Below are 20,403 nucleotides of genomic sequence, written 5' to 3'. Positions count from 1 at the left end.
CAGGGTCATGTATGGATGTGAGAGTTGGACTATAAAGAAAGCTGAGCACTGAAGAATTGATGCTTTTGAACTATGGTGTTGGAGAAGACTCTTGAGAGTCCCTTGGACTGCAAGGAGATCCAACCAGTCCATTCTAAAGGAGATCAGCCCTGGGTGTTCATTGGAAGGACTGATGCTAAAGCTGAACTCCAATACTTTGGCCACCTCATAAGAAGAGTTGACTCATTGGAAAAGACCCTAATGCTGGGAGGGATTGGGGGCAGGAGGAGAAGGGGACGACAGGGGATGAGATGGTTGGATGGCATCACTGACTCAATGGACATGAGTTTGAGTGAACTCCGGGAGTTGGTGATGGACAGGGAGGCCTGGCGTGCTGCGATTCATGGGGTTGCAAAGAGTTGGACATGACTGAACGACTGAACTGAACTATTATTTACATTGTATTAGGTATTAAAAGTAATTTAGAGATGATTTAAAGTATACAGGAGGATGTGCTTAGGTTTTGCAAATAATACACCATTTTATAAAAGCACCCTTGGATTTTGGTATCTATGTGGAAGCCTGAAAAAAAAAAAAAAAACCCTGCCCTAGATAATGAGGGAAAACTGTACCAGGTAAATGCTCTGTGCAACAGTTCACATTCAAAACCTGTGATGGTACTCCACTGATAATGAGGAGCATTGCATTCAGAGCTGTCCATGACTTGGTTCCAAACTAAAGATTTGCCTGGAACTGTGTTTTTCTATGAAGCTTCAGGAAGGTAACAACTGCAAATGAAGGGATAAGTGACATGAATTATAACTGACATAATACAGCGATGTAAACAGTTGTTAGCTTCCTCTCTTCAGTTTATTCTGCTGTATTGCACATACCTGTTTACACATTCCCATCTGTTACATGTATGCCTGCGTGGCTCACAGCCATTCACGAGATTTTTAATTCTAAGAAAACCTGTAGCACTGGAACTTCATCTTCACCTAGTGTCTTTCTATGAAAGTATTACTTCCTTAAGACTTCTTCAATTATCTGACCTTATATAGATGACCACCAGCCTCTTTATCCTCTTTTATCTTCCCAAAGTATATGTAAGTTCATCACGTTTGCCTCCATCACTTTCACTTTTGTTAAAAAATAGAGATTTAGAATAAGATCCAAGACTAACATCTTGGGAGTCTTATAAGTATGTCTCCAAAAACTGCTGCTTCTTGGTCAGTCTCTACCAAGATTCTGATGATTAAGCTTCAAGGTTCTCCTGGGCTCTTCTGCCATCTTTGGAGAAGTGCAACCCACCCTCCAGAGATAACTGTTTCTATAATATGTGTTAGTCTTCTCATTTCTCCCCTTCTAACCTACTTCCATTTATTTCCAAGATCAGATATTTACTTATTTAAGTAGATGCTAACTCATGACTTCTCCCTTTGGTCTATCTCCTGAATTCCAAGCTTTCCTGTCCTATAGCATCCTCTGGTTTAGGCCTTCAACATGTCCTCCTATATCAGGAGTTCCTATCTTGTGCCATAAACCCCTTTGGCAGCCTGGTGAAGCCCATGCATCAAACAAAAACATGGGATTGCAAGGAATACATTATACTGAAATACAGTTATCAAATTATTTTCAAAATTATGATATAATAATTTGTGTGCTTCTTTATTAATATATTAAATAAGATCTAGCAGTGGTTCTAATGACTGCCTTAATTTTGAAGAAGTGGTGAGCATAAATAATATTACATCCATGATATTATATGAAAAGGTGTATAGTATCTTTTGATGACAAAGTCACAGGTCCCGTGAGTACTACTGTGGTTTGTTACCAATGAATGCATTTCAATTAGTGGTTAGTCAAAATAAACATGCAATTTTTTTTTCTGTCCACAGGTTCCTCTCCCCCTCCCCTGCCACTAGACCAAGTAGATCATGAACATTTAACTTACTCCCCGCCTCTGTTCCAACCAGAACAGTCCCACAGGGCAGGCCTTCAGAGTGCTCTTTCTAAAATGCAGATCTTTTTTTTTTTTTTTCTGAGACTTTTTTATTGATCATTTCATTTGTTCCACACAATTGATTTGTAAGGTTGTAAGTTTTTAAAATATAAATTTATTTGTTTAATTGGAGGCTAATTACTTTACAATATTGTATTGGTTTTGCCTAAAATGCAGATCTTAACAAGCCACTTCCCTGTATACTAGGGAATATAAAGTGGGTTTCTATCAGCCACAGAGCATTCTCCTCCAGTGAAAGTGAAGTCGCTCAGTCATGTCCGACTCTTTGGAACCCCATGGACTGTAGCCTACCAGGCTCCTCCATCCATGGGATTTTCCAGGCAAGAATACTGGAGTGGGTTGCCATTTCCTTCTCCAATTCTCCTCCAGTAGTATAGAAATAGAATTCATTTGAAATGCAAGTTTCCTGGACTCCCACTGTGATTCTGAAGATCTGGGTGAGCCTGGGACTCTGCATTTTTAAAATTACTATGAGGCAGTCTTACACTTGAGGTCTGAAGACCAGCAAAGCAGGAGGGAGTCCAAATTGTAAGCATCACTTTTAACCCCCTTCGCAGCCAGCCTCACTACACCTATTCTTCTAGTTCTACTCTGGCCTCATAGAATTACTATCCATTCTCTAAACAGAGAGTGAAAATGCCCTGCCCTCCCCACCCCCCATCTTCCATATGATGCACATCTCTGCTTGCTGAAATCTTACTCATTCTTATAGGCTCAATTCAACCTTCTCTCTGAAACCTCTGCAACTTTCTCACTCAGGCTAATATAATCCTGTTTTCCTTGATACTTTCTAATCACACTGCAGCCTAGTTAATTATGCCAGACTTCTGCAAAGCCAAGAGCCTCAAACTCAGAGCTGCCTGAAGGATTGCTGTAAGTGCATTCAGCATTCAGAATACACCGTGGGGAAAGAGAAATTATTGAACATCAATCAGGTTCTGGAAGTCAACAGAGGAAGAAGACAAGGCCCTTACTTTCAAAGGGCTAGTGTTCCTCTGTTTACCTTCTTCATGCCATCTACTAAAGCCCTTTCTTAAGTCCTGAAGACATCTAATCACTTCAATCCACATTAATCATTTCTTCTTTGATCTGCTATACCAGGATCATGCTGTTTTCCTTTTCATCCATCTATCCATCCACGCAGTAATTATTGGGTTTCTACTATGTTCCAGGCAATGTGAAAGCACTGGGAATATAAAACCTGTGTACAGGTACCGGCCCTCAAGGTTCTCAGAATGTCGTTAACTGCTCTCTCATTATTATTTTTGTCCCCTGGCTAGCCTGGAAGTTCTTTGAAAGCAGAGAAAGTTTTGTAGATTTATGTAGTCTTCACCATGTCTGGTACATCGCTGGCACAGCGAGTGTTCCTAATGCCCTTGAAAGAGTGAGTAAAATACTGACTGGTTTTCAAAACCTCCTTTCCCACTTAGAGCTTCCCTTACCTGATACTGCTAAACTGAAGGGAAAAGAAGCCTCTTCGCAATACCCTGGAGAAAAATTCCTTCGGGAGCTGGAGATGAGAGTTTGACTCTCCTCTCTCAGAAAAACAAGTCCCAAGAACACAAAGTCTAGATCCCCCAGCAAACTGTTACCCTGACGCATCCGTTGCTAAGAGAAAAGAGGCTGGTCCTCTGCTGAGATTGACAAAACGGCCTCACCAATACAATGCCCGCTCCCTCCGGTCTCTTTCAGAGCAGATTTGTGATTGGTTGCTATGGTGATGACGTCACTCAACCCGACCCGAAGGGAGGCCCGCAAGTTTCCCACCAGTAAGGAAGGAGATGTGCAGTTTGAAAGTGTAGAGAGCTGCAACCTGGCCTAACTCCAGGACTGCAAGGCTTGATCCATGCCTCGTCGTACGCAGAGCAGCCGTACCCAAAAGAGAACGGTTCTAGGGTGAGGTCTCTAGCATCAGGGAACGAAGGACGATGTGAAGATTTAGGGCTGCTGCTCTGCCTCCCCAGCTGCGACCTGAGGCCCTCCCTGGAACCTGCCTAGATTTCCGTCTGAAGGAAAAAAATACGGCTCGATCGGGTTTCGCGGTGTCCTGGAACTTTTCACGTTTTACATTTAATTCTTGCCAAAACGACTTTTGTACAGAGTGTGAGCCAAAATGAAAGTATGAATCTCCAGGAGAAGTTGATTAAATCCCTAAGCTACACCAAGGTTCATTTTATCTATAATTATGGCTCCAAAGGGATCCATACGGTAAAGTTCATCTGTTACTCGCCCTCCCCTCCTTTAGAAAAATAATTTAAAATGCCTCATTTATAAGCTGGCGGCATTTAATAAAGTAATTTAGTTGATTTCTGTAATTGGTCTAAATTACTATTTTACACCCAATTAAAACGAAAATATTTGGCAACAGCTTATAGATTCATAACATATCTGAAATTTAGTAACCCTGAACAAGATGACTTTATATGGTGTGTAGGAAGATCATGTACATTCTTTCAAATATCTGAAGAATTTATGTTTTTCAAAATGCAAAAATGCAAATAAATTTTACTAAATCAGTCATTAAAAAACAAAACTAGGAGGAAGTCTTATTATTGTGACTTTGAGAAAACCTTTTCCCAGGCTCTTCCACTTTCTCACACTGAAAGATTCTCCCCTGGACTCAGTCCTGAAAAATCTTCTTTTCCTACTCTTTGCACTCTCCTGGTGGCATCGTAACCATGCTGCTTAGCTTCAACCATCCCTCCAAACACATCAGTGACTTCCATTTTTATACTCTCAGCCTAAAACATCTCTTAAATTCCAGACCTGAATTTCCACTACCTCTTGGATATTTTCAAGTATATCTACCTCAGTTCATGGTGTTTAATGGTTGCTAAATAAAGATAATGAATAATTACTGTGCCAGAGGCATCACATTTTAGCAGAAGCAAAAAATCAATCATTATCTTTCATGTCTTTCAGATATCTTCAGAAACTTCTTTTTTACTTCTTTACTGTCCGTTAGTTTGCAAAGCAAGAAATCTGAGTCACCCCTGACTCCTACCTCCCACAGTCAATATCACTAAATCCTGTCATTTTCCTTTTCTAAATTATCTCTCAAATAATCTCTCTCTTCTTAGCCATCTTCACTGCCTCTGACTTATTTTAGGTGGTAATAATAGTCTGTTGACTTGTTCTGTCTCTTGCTCTCTAATTTATCTGCCACAGTGCCACAGAGTGTTTTGAAACATAAATTCAATCCTGTTAGCACCCTGCTTACATATTCTCAATCTGGCATATGAAACTCTGTACAAATAAGGTTCTGAAGGATACCTTAAAGATATCCAGAGGATAATGAGTTATGTTTTTAACCTCACTTTCTGCCTCTCACCTTAATTCAATCCACATTTTAGTGGTTTTTTTCAGTTGAACCCCTTTATGAGCTGAGAGGCATGGAACCATAAAAGTTGGGGCTTGGTAACAGACTGATATTTAGAGGGGTTACAGCTTGAAATGGACTTCTGCAACTGAGAGATGTTTGTTTCATACAAAGAATTCATGAGGTTTTAGCATTCTGCTCCACAACGTGTTCGTGCTTGCCTTTGTTTTTTAATATGCCTAAAATCCTTATTCATTTATATTTCAATAAACTGGGGAAACTGTCCAAAATCACTATTAACTAAAATGGACATAACATTGAAAAAACTCAAAAAAGCCCTGGGCAGCTGTGACATGCTCACCCTGGGGGTTTCCACAGCTCCTGGCATACCACTGCCCAGGCCCGGGAGTCTGTGTGTCCCAGGATGAGAGGCGGAGCTCTGGTTATGCAGAGCCCTGGACTGCTCCCTAAATATGCCTTGCCCTTTAATAACTGTGCATCCACTTCTACCTCTACTCAACCTCTAATGCCTTCCTTCATCTGCATTATTCAGTAAAGTATTTTTCAAGACCAACTTAAATACCATATTCCCGGAAAGACACCCAGACACCCAACAGAATTAGTCACTGCTTCTTCTGTTTTTTGTTTATAGCAACTATTACATTGTGTGGCAATGGCTTGTTTGTATGGCTATCTCCCCCGTTAGACTTTAGGGCTGGGATAGTGTCTTATTCCATTATATTGCTGTTGTTTAGCACAATACCTGACATGGGTATTTAATATATGTTGAATCATTTAATTGATTAACTCTTCTTGAGACCAAATCTAGATAAAGCTCTATAACAAAAGTTTCTTTGTATTCTTCCAAAGAGTTTTCTTTTCTTAAAAAAATTCATACTTCATTACAGCCAGATTTAAGGAAGTAAATATTATAACCTTGTGATTTGGATGACACATCAAGCTTTTGTGTCATCTTTACAGACATCCCAAAGGGATGCCCATTTGGAGGAATGAGCCATAGATCCCAATACCAAGAAGGCTAGAAATCAAATGGAAAATGTTTAGTAATTTCTTCATGTTACAAATTCAAATTATAAATGAATGTTCTTTCATGGATGTGGTCCCCATGGTGGCTAGTGAACACTTCTATGCTCTCCCAGGGGATGCTGAGTGAAATCTTCCGGCAATTTGAAGATAATTAAAAATTAGTTTAGTTTTATTAGTTGCTTCCCTGGTGGCTCAGATGGTAAAGAAGCTGCCTGCAATGCAGAAGACCCAGATTCGATCTTTGAGTTGGGGAAGATCACTTGGAGAAGGAAATGGCAACCCACTCCAGTATTCTTGCCTGGAGAATCCCATGGACAGAGGAGTCTGGAGGGCTACAGTCCATGGAATCATAAAGAGTCAGACATGACTGAGTGACTAAACTTATTAGTTGAGTGATAATGTAATGAGTCAAGAAGCTGTTACTAAAAATACTTCTCTGATGGTTTAAGGACATCTTGATAACTTCAGATTGGGTTTACAGAGAGTAATCCCTTGGTGGCTCAGACAGTAAAGAATCTCCCCACAGTGTGGGAGACCCAGGTTCAATCCCTGGGTAGGGAAGAACCCCTGGAGAAGGGAGTGGCAACTCACTCCAGTATGCTTGCCTGGAAAATGCCATAGACAGAGGAGCCTGGCAGGCTGCAGTCCAGGGAGTCTCAAAGAGTCAGACAGACTAAGTGAATAACACTTTCACTTTCACAAATTAGATATGTTAGATTTTTGCTACTTTAGGACTCCATTTCCTCACCCCTACTCAGAATTTTGTTTAAGAGTTAGTTGAGCAACTAGAGCTTGAATACCCTTAATAGGAGTCATTATGTGTTTTGTTGGGCTTCTGTGGTGGTTCAGATTGTAAAGAATCCACCTGCAATGCAGGAGACCCAGGTTCCATCCCTAGGTCAGGAAAATGCTTTGGAGAGGGGAATGGCTATCCATTCCAGTATTCTGTCTGTCTGCATCAGTATGCATGGGAAAGAGAAAGGGTGGGAGAGAAGGAACTGTCTCTGTTTGAGCCCCAAGTTGCTGGGATTCTGACACGTTTGCACAGTGCTTGGGAAAACTATCATAATCTACTACCTGAGGAACTGAGGAGTATCCCAGAAGAGTACTCAGATTCAGAAATGAGAAAAGACCAAAAAAAAAAATCTGACCTGGGAACAAAGCTTTATCTACTGGGGAGAAGACCAATTGTGGCAATTCTAGGGGGAAAAAATGAACGGAAACTTCTATAAGAAGTGAGAATATGTACAACACTAAAGTGAGATGATAGGCTTTCTTATGACTTCTGCACAGAATGGCTTGAGTCTAATGGTGACTGAAGAGAGCACAACCCTCATTCCCATCAAAACTGTTGGTACTTCCCACAAATGAAGGTGGGGGCCTATGGACTGTCTGTAGGCTGTGGGCAGCCTGTGTCTCCAGAGGGACCAATGCAGGAGTTGAGGAGGAGAACACAGGGCCATGTGGTAGCAGAGTGGACTTATTTGTGAGTATAGATGAGACTCCACTCTTAACACCAGAAACAGTTGGTGAGTGAGAGAGTCCTACAGAGGTGATAGTCCTACAGTATCAACAGGCATCAGGAACCAATTCTACATGTATACTTATTAATGCTATCAAGGTACTTTAAATTCTACTTTTTTAAGTGGATCATTCAAATAATACATTGTATAAAGTTAAAAAATTATGTTAGAGCCAAATTTGTCATTTTCTGGATAAATGACCTCAGACAAGCAGTTGAACTCCCTCTAACTCTGTTTTACTTCTGCAAAATCTGGGATAATAATGCTTTCCTCGGAGCCAAGTCACATAAAGAGTGAGAACGCCCACACTGCTGCTGAAAATGGCTTTCTTCAAAAAAGATAACTCTTCACAGTATGAATTGGAAACAGGCAGTCTGTTAGTTCAGGTTTCCACAGGGGACTTCTTACATTCCAGGACAGAGATAAAATTGATTCTTCTCTCAACCAAGTAGCTTCAGATTTGAAACAAAATCATGTTAATATTTTTGCCATATGAGGGTACAAATCACAAAATTTTTTTAAAAAGGGTAAAGTTCCCATTCCTGAGTTTAGCCAGTTTTCATATTTAAAGTTTGAACAGTTATGTATGTCCCCAGTAAAAACCTATTCAGAAGCAACTAGTTTAGAAAATTGTGTTTAATACATTTTTTTTTCAGTTTAAAGAAACCATATACATGTTTGTTAGCAGAAATCAGTTTTTCCCTATTCCCACTAGATATATAGTAAAAAATAAAATTTTAAAGAATATTAGTATAAAGGGATACCAGATTACTACCTTGTCCAGATTACCCACAGATCTTAATTTGTCCCTCCCTCATAGCACTGCCATTAAAAAGGCCAACATGGTGCCTCAAATGTGGTATATGCTCAAAACCACCACAATATTGTAAAGTAATTAACCTCCAATTAAAATTAAATATATATATATATATATATATACAATATAAAATTTAAAAAAATGTGGTATATGCTCAATGGTGATTGTTGAATCAAAATTAATTTGAAACTCTGTTCAGTGTCTATTCAGACATTGCCTCTGCCCTTTGATGACAGTTGAAGGTAGATGTGAATATTCAACTGTCTACTAGACATTTCCATTTGGATGTCTAATACAGGATTATCCAAAGTGTGACCCTCAGATCAGAATCAGTCAGGAAATATTTGTTACCAGTCCAGGAAATATTTGTTAACAATCTACAACTAAAGAAGTACTGAAATCAAAGTTGCTTAAAAGCTTTCTAGCATTTTGATAGAGTTTCTGGTTTTTATCACATATGAAAAAAATTGGTTTGTACTCTAAATGTCTTTATTCCATTTTCTAAGAATATATTTGTATTGTATTTCACAGAAATATCAGTCTGTGAGAGAAATGGAAACAAAACCAAATCACATTGCTTCCAACAGATAGTTTGAGAAGCACTTAACTGACATCTCAAACACATGTTCAAAACTGAACTCCTGATTCTCTGCTGAACTGATGAACTACCTGCTCATCCTGCAGTCTTCTTCACCTCAAGTGATGGCCACTCCATCTTTACAGTTATTTAGGCAAAGACCCGGGAATCATCCTCTGAGGCCTTTGCTTCCATCCTTCACCCTTTTGGGATGTATTTTCGACATGGCACTCAGAGGGATGCACTTGTAAAACATAGGTCATATCATACCAGTCATCTGTTCAAAACTCTCCAAAGGCTCTCATTTCACTCTGTGTAAAAGCCTAAGTACAAAGTTCTCACAATGACCTACGAGGTCCAGCTTAATCTGGCCCGTTACTAGTCTCATTTCCTACCATTCTTCCCTGTGGCTCACGCCTCTACAGACACACTGGCCTCCTCGGGGTTACTCGAACACACCAGGCATGGTCCTGCTCTGCACTAGCTGTTCCCTCTGACCGGAACACTTAAACCAGATCTCCTTCACGTTTTTGCCAAAATGCTAACTTCTCAATTAGGCCTGGTGGTGGTTTAATCGCTAACCCGTGTCCAACTCTTGCGACCCCATGGACTGTAGCCTGCCAGGCTTCTCTGTCCATGAGATTCTCCAGGCAAGAACACTGGAGTGGGTTGCCATTTCCTTCTCCATCAATTGGGCCTACCCCCACCATATTTAAAATGGCAGCTTCTCAATTCTCTTCCCTCCCCATTCTCTGCTTCATTTTTTTCTGACAATATTTATCACCTTCTAAAACACTCTATGGGCTTCCCGGGTGGTGCTAGTAGTAAGGAACCTGCATGTCAATGCAGGAGACAGAGACACAGGTTTGATTCCTGGGTGGAGAAGATCCCCTGGAGGAGTGCATGGCAACCCACTCCAGTATTCTTGCCTGGAGAATCCAATGGACAGAGGAGCCTGGCAGGCTACAGTCCATAGAGTTGCAAAGAGTCAGACACTACTCAAGTGACCTAGCACACATGCACTCAAGACACTCTATAAATTCCTTATTATACTTGTTGCCTCTCTTTGCCACTAAATTATGAACTCTATAACGGCCAAAGATTTTGTCTTTTTTACTATACTGCTGCATCCCCAGTGCCGGAATCTGTTTGTCAGATAGAAGGTGCAGCATACAATGTTCATTAAATGATCTGGAACAACCACTTTGGGGAGTTATTTGGCAGTATCTAGTAAAACTGAAAATGTATATATCCTATAATCCAACAATTCCACTCCTGGATATTTACCCTAGAGGAATTCTTACACGTGAGGAAATGGTTCATATATGTTCACTGTAAAATTTTTGTAATGGCAAAAGATGGAAACAACCTAAATGTCCATTAGTAGGGAAATGGATCGAATGCTATGGTACAGTTAATAAATTGCCATAAAACTGCTAAAATAAATAAACTTGCATGGATATAACTCAGAGCCAAAATGGTGACGTGAATGTTGAAGACTTATGTACAGAACAATGCCATTATTGACAAAAACATGTACGAGCTACTTCTGTTTATTATGGGCACATGTATGTGAGAAAAACATTACAAGTGAACTATTGAGATGATTCATTCCCATTCATGACAGAAAGTTCCGTTTCGGGAGGGATTGTTAATTTTACAATGTTTTATTTCTCATTAGATAAAAAGACTGGAAATGAAATAAAATGTAAAATTTGTTGCATTTGAGGTTGTGAATATTGAGTGAGATTAATGGGGTTTTTTTGTACTTTTCTGTATTTAAATTTTTCTTAATTAAAAAAATTATCTTCTAGACTGTAAGATTTTTAAGAGCTGGAACTATGTTTTATTCATATTCCTATCCATAATACCTAATACTCTTACTAGAATATAGGCGCTTCTCAAGATATACTTGAATATATATGTATTGTATAAATAAACATTTTAATTTTAAAAAGGATAAGGAACTAAGAGGTAAATAAATGAGTGGTGCAGATACAAAAAGAAAGGTAGGAAATATTTTGGATGGACTATGCATGACCTGGACTTCCCTGGTGGCTCAGCTGGTAAAGAATCCACCTAAAAGGCGGGAGACCTGGGTTGGATCCCTGGGGGTTGGAAAGATCTGCTGGAGAAGGGGATGGCTACCAACTCCAGTATTTTGGCCTGGAGAATTCCATGGGCCATATAGTCCATGGGGTTGTAAAGAGTCGGACGTGACTGAGCAACTTCCACTTCACTATGTGTGACTTAATACTCATGCTTCCTAAGGCTCTCAGCTGACCTAGGTTACTCTGAAACAGACAGGATTTTTGAGAAGAAGATAAAGTTGTGAAAAAAGCTCTTTTCCATGGGTCAGTTACCAAGAAGGCGATAAGGGATTCACTGGTTATTGCAGTAGTGTTTCCAAATTCCCAAAAGAAATCAATCTTTGAGATTCAGACACAACAACAGCCAACTCCTGAAATAATGACCTATTTTATATTTTTCATAACCCTTTTTCACATGTTTTTAAAATATAATGGTAACCATGATAATAAGCAACTATTTTACTGTGATAGGGTTATATTAAGAGTTTCAGAGATTTCCTTCTGTTTTTTAAAAAAATAATAAAAGTGTCATTTATTATTATGATGAACCAATATATTGGACAAGATGGTATATTTCAGCTGTACACTACCTGTTATAGATATTTCATAATAAAATCATTAAAAGAGGTAAGCATTAATGCAAAATAAATTCTAAATAATAATTTTTACAGATAAAAAGTAAAAAATTAATATTTAAAAATTTATTCTTCAAATGAGAACTTAAAACACATAAACATTAATTGCCTTATCCAATAGATTTGATATTTGTTTTGCGACAAATGTTCCAGGTGAGAGAAAATTCCTCTTACTCTGTTTGATGTTGGTTCAGAGGTTAAAAGTGCTTCCAAAAGTATTATCAGATTGGGCATTAGAGTATCTGTTGCTTTTATAAGTTCAATTACTTTTTTCACTATGAAAATATGTGGTCTGTTTTACAAAGAACTGTATCTTTTAGTGAATATTCAAACTCTGAAAAATGCAGCAAACATGATTAGATAATATTCAAACCATGTAACACTGGGATTTCCTAGCAAGAGCAATAGTATTACATATAAATATGTTGAAATCACCAATTTATGAAGTTATTTTGCTTGCAAAATGTTATTTCTTGAAATACCATCCACTGGATTAGCACATTTTTGTATTCTATATATATATAAATTATTAATTATATACATATATATTAAACATTAATTATATAATATATATATAAAGCATATTACTATTTATGTTATTTGTAAGAAGTACTCAACAGCAAAGCCAGGAATACAGTTTAAAATATGACAAGTTACAAGCAAGACAGACTTCTTAGATATTAACCTTTCTAATATGCTCCTGACATGCTTCCAGAAATGTTTACCTTAATTTTTGACTCTGTATGTAAATATTTCGGAGAAGGCAATGGCACCCCACTCCAGTACTCTTGCTTGGAAAATCCCATGGACGGAGGAGCCTGTTAGGCTGCAATCCATGGGGTCGCTAAGAGTCGGACACGACTGAGCGACTTCACTTTCACTTTTCACTTTCATGCATTGGAGAAGGAAATGGCAACCCACTCCAGTGTTCTTGCCTGGAGAATCCCAGGGACAGGGGAGCCTGGTGGGCTGCCGTCTATGGGGTCGCACAGAGTCGGACACAACTGAAGTGACTTAGCATAACATAGCATAGCATGTAAATATTTCCTGTCTTCCTTTAGACTTGACGTCAGTACTGTTCCTGCTGGCTCGGCAGTAAAGAACGAGCCTGTCAATGCAAGAGACGAAGGTTCCATCCCTGGGTCGAGAAGAACCCCTGAAGGAAATGGCAAATGCGCCAATATTCTTGCCTGGGAAATCCCACCAGCAGAGGAGCCTGGAGGGCTACAGTTCACGTGATCGCAAGAGTCAGACACGTCTTAAGAAACTAAACCACCACCATCAGTATATATTGTATTGTATATATTGCTCTGAACCAATAATATCACTATGTTGATTGCAAAAGCTTAATTTTCCCCTTTACATTGTTTTAGCACCTTTGTTAAAAATCAATTGACTGTATGCGTAGGAAATATAGATAATCGATAGTCTGTTGCATTCTGTTTTACTTTTGTATGTCTTTTTTCATAAACTCCAAACTGTCATGCTTATAGAGCTTTATAATAACTTTTGAAATCAGGTAAGGCAAGTCTTTAAATTTTGCCCTTATTTTAATATAGTGCTTTGGCTCTTCTAGATTCTTTGTATTTCCATTGAATTGGGATGACCCAGAGGGACTGGGGAGGGAAGTGGGAGGGGGTTTCAGGATGGGGAACATATGTACACTCATGGCAGATTCAAGTCAATGTATGGCAAAACCAATACAATATTGTAAAGTAAAATTAATTAATTAATTAAAAAAAAGAAAAAATAAGAAATAGCCTGTCAGTTTGTATAAAATTTTGATTGAGATTGGACTGAATCTATCAATGAACTTGGTGAGAACTGACATCTTAATAATACTGAGTCTTGCAATCTATGAACATAGTTGAGTTTTTCACTAATTTAGATTTTTCAAAAATAAAAATTTAAAAAGGATTAATATTTGCAAGTGTATAAAATAGGCCAGGCACAGTAATGGGTGCTTTGTATGCATCCAATTAATTAAAATTCCTTATTCCTTTTAGTCAAATTATATGTGGAAGAAAATGGGAAGGTGGAGAGCTTAAGCAATTCCCTGAGGCCAGGCAGTAGGTGGCTTAGAAGGGAATTTGGGCCCCTAGGTGCCTGACATCATGGGCTTCCCTGGTGGCTAAGTCGGTAAAGAATGTGCCTGCAGTGTAGGGCACCCCAGGGTAAGCCGAGTGTGGAGAAAAAGAGAATGAGCCCAGCAGTCAGGCAGAGAAAAGGAAATTTATTAAAGAGAATGAAAGGGAGAATGGCCCTTGAGAACAACCAGCAGCCCACCGTTCTGGTGGATCCCTCTTATACCCCGTAGATGGGAAGTCAGGTCCCCTGAAGTGGGATGATTAGTTTAGCCTGCAACTGGAGTCTGGCCATCATGTAGTCTTGAGAGAGCCTCAGGTGTCCCATGGCAGGGCGGTCGCATAATGTTGAGAAAGTAAGTGCCAGCAGCAAAAACAGGATGTCGCTTAAGCAATGTGGTCAGTTTCATGTGTCACTGTGACTATCTTTTGTTTTCGAGGTCAGCACAGTGAGCCATTTTAACAACGGGCCCCCATGCAGATCCCATCACCAGGTTTGATCCTTTTGGTGGGAAGATCCCCTGGAGAAGGGAATGGCTACCCAGTCCAGTGTTCTTGCCTGGAGAATTCCATGGACAGGGGACCCTGGCAGGCTACAGTCCATGGGGTCGAAGAGAGTCAGACATGACTTACTAACTTATTTCACCTGCCTGACTCCAAAGCCTGGCTTTTTCTATTCACCAGCCTACTTAATTCAGCTCTAACTAGGACTAGCACTTAGGCCTGCAAAACCCTCTAAAGTTCAGATTGTTCCTGAACAATCAAGCATTTCAAACTCCCACCATCACTGTTATGGTGGAGAAAGTGCAAAATGTGGAGGCATAGGGGCATAAAAGATTAAATTACGTTTTCCAAATTGCACTTGAGAATTGAATGTGCCAATTAGACCCCTGTGACTACCTTGTTCATAGCACTTGGAATTCGAGTTCACGAACATCATAAAATTCTTGTACCCCATTGCAAGAAAAGATATTCCCATTTATAAACTACCTATGCAAATTATTCTGGTTTAGGATTTGGAAAAGTTTTTGTAAAATATCTAAAAGCTCTTGATATGATTTGAGGAACGACCGGTTATGGAAATTCAGTGACCTTTACAAACTAGCTCAAAGCCAAAAAAAGAAAGAAATCAATGAAAACAAATCCAAATTGGTATCATTAAAAGTAATCTAAGTTCCTGATTCATTATTCCTGATGAGTTTAATTTAAAAAAAGAATTCATGAAGAAAAAGGTTACGGTTGGAGATCTATTCTCAAAAAAATTGTCAATGACAGATTAAAGTGTCCATCCAGTTAGGGACCACTGCAATGGGATTTTACAGTGGAGGAAGAAATGGAACTCAACTCCTAATACAGTATGGCAAGTGGAAATATGCAGGGTAGGGGGTCAGTGGATGGAAAATTACTAAGAGAAAACAGGGCTAAGGGGAGTTCTGGCGAAATTAACCTAGCAGGATTCTTGTGAAAAAGAGCCAGGATGATCAGACATCACCTGGGGAATGGTGGAAGATGTGGAACCGGATCATATATTGAGGATCATCAGATACTGGGGTGGAGGGGGGTGTTGCTAGTTAAACTGACTTAGTAAAGTTCTTGCTAAAACTGGATTTTAGAAGGAAGTGCACAGATGAGCCTAGGAGAAGGTTTCAGGAACCTGACTGAAGTCTGGCCAAGCAAAGACTCTTTACTTCAAGTATTTCCAGTCACATTTCTTTTAAGAGCTTTTCAGGGCTCTTTCAGACTCGACATCCAGTTTAGAAGCGCCTAGTCAACACCCACTACTGTTATAGCAATTCCCTCAAACCGAAAGGCCTCGAGAGTGCACAAGGCTCAAGTTTGAAAGATCTTCCCCTTCCCGGTTTCTTTTGTCTACAAAAATTAGAATAGAAGGCGGCTAGAGAGGGCTGGGTACTCACATGCCTTCAGGCATTTGACATCCTGCCTGGCTCTTTTACGCACCCACCCTTCCCCGCAGCCCCACGTAGAGAGAGCAAGCCAGGAGCCCACGCCCTCGCACCCAGGCAGCGCAACTCTGGAGCAAAGTGAGAAACCCGAGGAGGGCGGAGAGGATCGTTTACGCAGACAAGGAGGGGCGCGAAGGGAGTGAGGCGCTCCGAGACCCGGGCGGCCCCAGGCTAGTTCAGACGGCCTCCTGCGCCCCAGGTCCAGAAAGACCACTGCAGAAAGGGGCGTGGAAGGGAGCGGAGCTGCGGAGGCGGGTCACGGGTTCACTAGGCCGGTGGAGGGAGAGTGCCACCGCCGCTGGGCTCACGTCGAACCCCGGGCTGAGCTGGGCTTTAGAGGCTTCCAGAGTGGGCTGACCTGCCGCGGCCCGGGCCGCGAAGTAGGCCCCCCACCGGCCCTCTTTGGCACCCCGCTTCCCGCGCCGCGGCCGCAGGTGAGCCGAGCCCAGCCGCACCCCGAGGCATCAGGTGTCGTGGGAACGGCGCCCGCGGCGCGAAGGGAGAGCCCTCTGCGTCTCCAGCCATCCGTGATACACGGTGGGAGGGTCGGGTCCGACGGCGGCGCTATGCAGGGGACACAGGAGGGAGCGGGGTGCGAGCTGCAGCGGTTCGGCCCCCCGGCTGCTCTGCAGCCCTCACAAGGTCAGTGGCGCCCCCGCAATTGCGGGGACTCGGGCTGTGGCACGCCGCCACCGGGAAGCCGGGCCTCACCCGCGACGCCTGGGTAGGGGGCGGCCTTCCGCGTGGTGCTCGGGGCTTGGTGGCGGTCTGCTGATTGCACAGCCAACTTCTCCGGACTCGGAGTGCTGTTTTATTAGAAGGAAGGGGCAGGATGTGCTTAGGCTCAAAGCCGGCGTCCCCGCGCGGGGAGAAAGCACTCTCTTGGTCTTGAAAGGAGCTCGCGTCCTTGTCATCAACTACGAGGCTGTTAATATTTACACGTATTCTTCGGCTTTAACTTTCTGCAGTTCACTACAATTAAGCCTGTCCTCGCCCTGAATAAAGAACCCCAGGGTGTTCGTTTGTAGATTGTAAGACCAAACCCAGTATTGCGGATCGACTCTCCTGACCCGCGTCTCCACGGACCCTGCATCCTGCGCGGCGCCCGGGTGGGTGTGCAGGGTTTGGGGCGACTCGCTGTCAGTGGCGAGGGGTTCGGACAGTCTCCGTTTTTAAAGTGCGCCTTCAGACGGGCTTCTGTGACAGTAAAGCGAAGGTCTGCAGCGAGTTCAGCGGTCAGTCCTTGTGAATGGAACATCTTCTTTTCCGTAAGCTTGGTGCGCGATGTGCTGAGTAAGTTAATTGTGCTTGGCTTCTTTTTCACTTTGTTCCTAATGGTTACGGTTACACGGCGTGTGGATAGTTTTTTTTTATAGTTTAATTTTCCTTGTATTAAAAATAGAAAGGGCTGAATGTGAGCTCAAATCTGTCATTCACTAACAGAGGCTGTATTATTAACAGTTCCATTCTTTTGTTATTGTTCATCTGTGAATTTCCATGAACTGGCATGAATCAGCTTCCTTATAAACCCCATAGATACAGTGTCTTTAAATGCTGATGAAAATATTAATATACCCTTTTGAAGAAGGAAATAAAATGTTCTTGAGTGAAAATCCTAAGGGATTATCTTTTTTCTCTCCCTATGTCTTTATCCAGGAGTTACTGTACTCAGACTTTGACAGGCATTTAAACACACACAGCAACCATACTTTACTGAATTCTATCATAATTAGTTCACTTTGAAAGCACTGCATATGCTATTGTAAATATATGTATGCTCTATTGCCCCAGCAGTATCTTTATTAATCTTTTCATTCATCAAAAATTTAAAAACCTTCCTCATGGATAGTTTTTACAGTCAGTATCTACTGTTTGGAGATGGTGGGTTTGCTAACAATATTTGACTCAGAACCAAATGTTGGATTCTAGACTTAGAAAGCACCTAAACAGTGACTTGTTAGGTATTGGTTTGTACACTCTGACTCTTCCCCACATCCCAATCTCTGAGTAGAATTTTCGGTAAAAATATCACACAGAATCAGCCTTTCTATTCTGTAAAAAAGAACAATACTGTCCATAGTGGTTTGTGGTATTTTATTTTGAAGAAGTTTCCATAATATCAAGATTAGTCTGAGGGACAGTCCAGGATGGGTTCCAGTTTACAAAGTGACTTCTTTATCACTTTGGATAAGCTGACTATGAAGACAGTAAAACCAGGCCTATCCCTTTCAAAGGGACAAAAAAAAGTATGAAGTGCTTTGAAAAGTAAAATGTGCTGTATAAATATAAAGGCCCTCAATAAAAAGCTTAATGCAAGTGATGTTGCTGATTGGGATTTGAACTTAAACTGAGATTCTGAGTTCTTTGCAGACCTCCTTTGTAAGTCCCCTGAAGCTCACAGTGCCTCTTAAGAACTTTGTTGGCTGTTTACGAAGCTGCCATGTCTGCTGGGGCTGTAGGGAAAGTAAGGCTGATGGTTTAGTGTTAGACCCTGTGCAAGGGCTTTATTTTCATTTTCTCACTAGAAACACATGAAGGTGTAGATGTTCTTATTCCCATTTTGCAGAAGAGAAAACTGAGGCTCAGACAGGCTGAATGACTTGCATAAGGTCACAGAAGTGTCTCAGTGTAGAACCAGGATTAGAAACAAAACAGAATCTTTGTTCTCTACATCACATTTTTTACTTTTAACTCAATGGTTTAAAAAATTTTTTTTTAATCTGATAAACTGTATCTCCCCAGGAAAATTGCCCATATCCATATATATACAAAATTCTGCACATAATTTCAGAGTCCAGCCTGCTTTCTGAAACCTTTTCAGTGCTTTCAGGACACCCTACTCTAACTATGTCTGTTACTGAATGAGGCAAAAACCATATACATACTATATATTGGTACTGTAGTCTTCTATTAACAACAGTCCTTTGAACTTGGTAGTTTTCTCTGGGTAAAAATTCATTCAGTGACTGAAATGAAAAGAAAAATGACTTGCTGTGTTCTAATTGATTCTGTAAACACCAAAATGCAGTTTATTTTTTTATAATTGTAATCATATTCTTTTAATTTTTTAATTAAAAAAGTTTTATATTATAGTTGACTTAAAATGTTGTGTTAGTTCCCAGTGTACAGCGAATTGATTATCGTCCATATACATATACCTATTGTTTTTTCAGATTCTTTTCTCATCTACATTATTACAGAATATTGAGTGGAGTTCCCTGTGCTATACAGTAGGTCTTGTTGATTATTTTATATATAGCAGTGTATATATGTTGGGGCTTCCCTGGTAGCTAAGTGGTAAAAGAATCTGCCTGCAATACAGGAGACTTCGGTTTGATTCCTGAGTTGGGGAGATCCCCTGGAGAAGGAAATGGCAACCTACTCCAGTACTCTTGCCTGGAGAATTACATGGAAAGAGGAGCCTGGTGGGCTACAGGCCACGGATAGAACAAAGTGACTAAGCGGCAGCAGCAGTAGCAGTATGTGTATGTTAATCCCAACCTCCCAATTTAACTCTTTCTCACCTTTCCCCTTTGGTAACCGTAAGTTTGTTTTCTGTGACTGGAAGTCTGTTTCTGCTTTGTAAATAAGTTCATCGTATGACTTTTTTTTTTTAGATTCCACATATAAATGATATCACATGATATTTGTTTTTCTCTGATGTCATTTATTTAGCATGATCATCTGTGGATCCATCCATGTTGCTGCAAATGGAGTAATTTCTCTTTTATGACTAATATTCCGTATATGTATTCATACCACATCTTCTTTGCCTGTTCACATGTTGATGGATGTTTAGCTTGCTTCTATGTCTTGGGGATTGTAAACAGCACTACAGTGAACCTTGGGGTACATGTATCCATTCTAACCATGTTTTTCTCCAGGTATATGCCCAGTACTTGGATTTCTGGATCACATGGTAGTTCTGTTTTTAGTTTTTTAAGGTACCTCCATACTGTTCTCCATAGTGACTGTGCCAAATTACATTCCCTTCAGTAGTGTAGGAGGAGTCTTTCTCTTCACACCCAGCATTTATGTTTGTAGATTTTTTGATGATGGCCATTCTGACTGGTGTGAGGTAATATCTTCATTGTAGTTTTTTTTTTTTAATTGGAGGATAATTGCTTTACAATGTTGTGTTGGTTTCTGCTGTATGACAACATGAATCAGTCATAAGTATACATATATCCCCTCTCTCTGAACCTCCCTCCCATCCTACCCCTCTAGGTCATCACAGAACACTGGGCTGAGCTCCTTGTGTTATATAGCATCTTCCCACTAGCTATGCATTTTACACATGATAATGTATATATTTCAATGCTACTTTCTCAGCTCATCCCACCCT

The 20,403-nt window shown here is 40.5% G+C and overlaps 2 protein-coding genes across 4 annotated transcripts in view; one reads left to right on the top strand and one right to left on the bottom strand.

The window, feature by feature from the left end:
• The window catches only part of WDR63 (WD repeat domain 63), an 86,468-nt gene extending 82,895 nt beyond the window's left edge, over positions 1-3,573 (bottom strand). Inside the window, exon 1 of the mRNA XM_010860318.1 lies at positions 3,445-3,573. The gene's annotated coding sequence lies outside the window, so the exon portion shown is untranslated. The remainder of the gene's footprint in view (positions 1-3,444) is intronic.
• Positions 3,574-15,989: 12,416 nt separating this feature from the next.
• The window catches only part of MCOLN3 (mucolipin 3), a 35,186-nt gene continuing 30,772 nt past the window's right edge, over positions 15,990-20,403 (top strand). For 2 of the 3 annotated variants that reach the window (XM_010860317.1, XM_010860315.1), the window contains exon 1: positions 15,990-16,492. The gene's annotated coding sequence lies outside the window, so the exon portion shown is untranslated. The remainder of the gene's footprint in view (positions 16,493-20,403) is intronic. The other variant, XM_010860316.1, reaches the window with a different exon arrangement.

Source organism: Bison bison, unplaced genomic scaffold (assembly GCF_000754665.1).
Source record: "Bison bison bison isolate TAMUID 2011002044 unplaced genomic scaffold, Bison_UMD1.0 scf7180017864466, whole genome shotgun sequence".
NCBI lineage: Eukaryota > Metazoa > Chordata > Mammalia > Artiodactyla > Bovidae > Bison > Bison bison.
The sequence above is the reverse complement of the archived record's forward strand: the minus strand, read 5'-3'. Positions and strand labels throughout refer to the sequence as shown.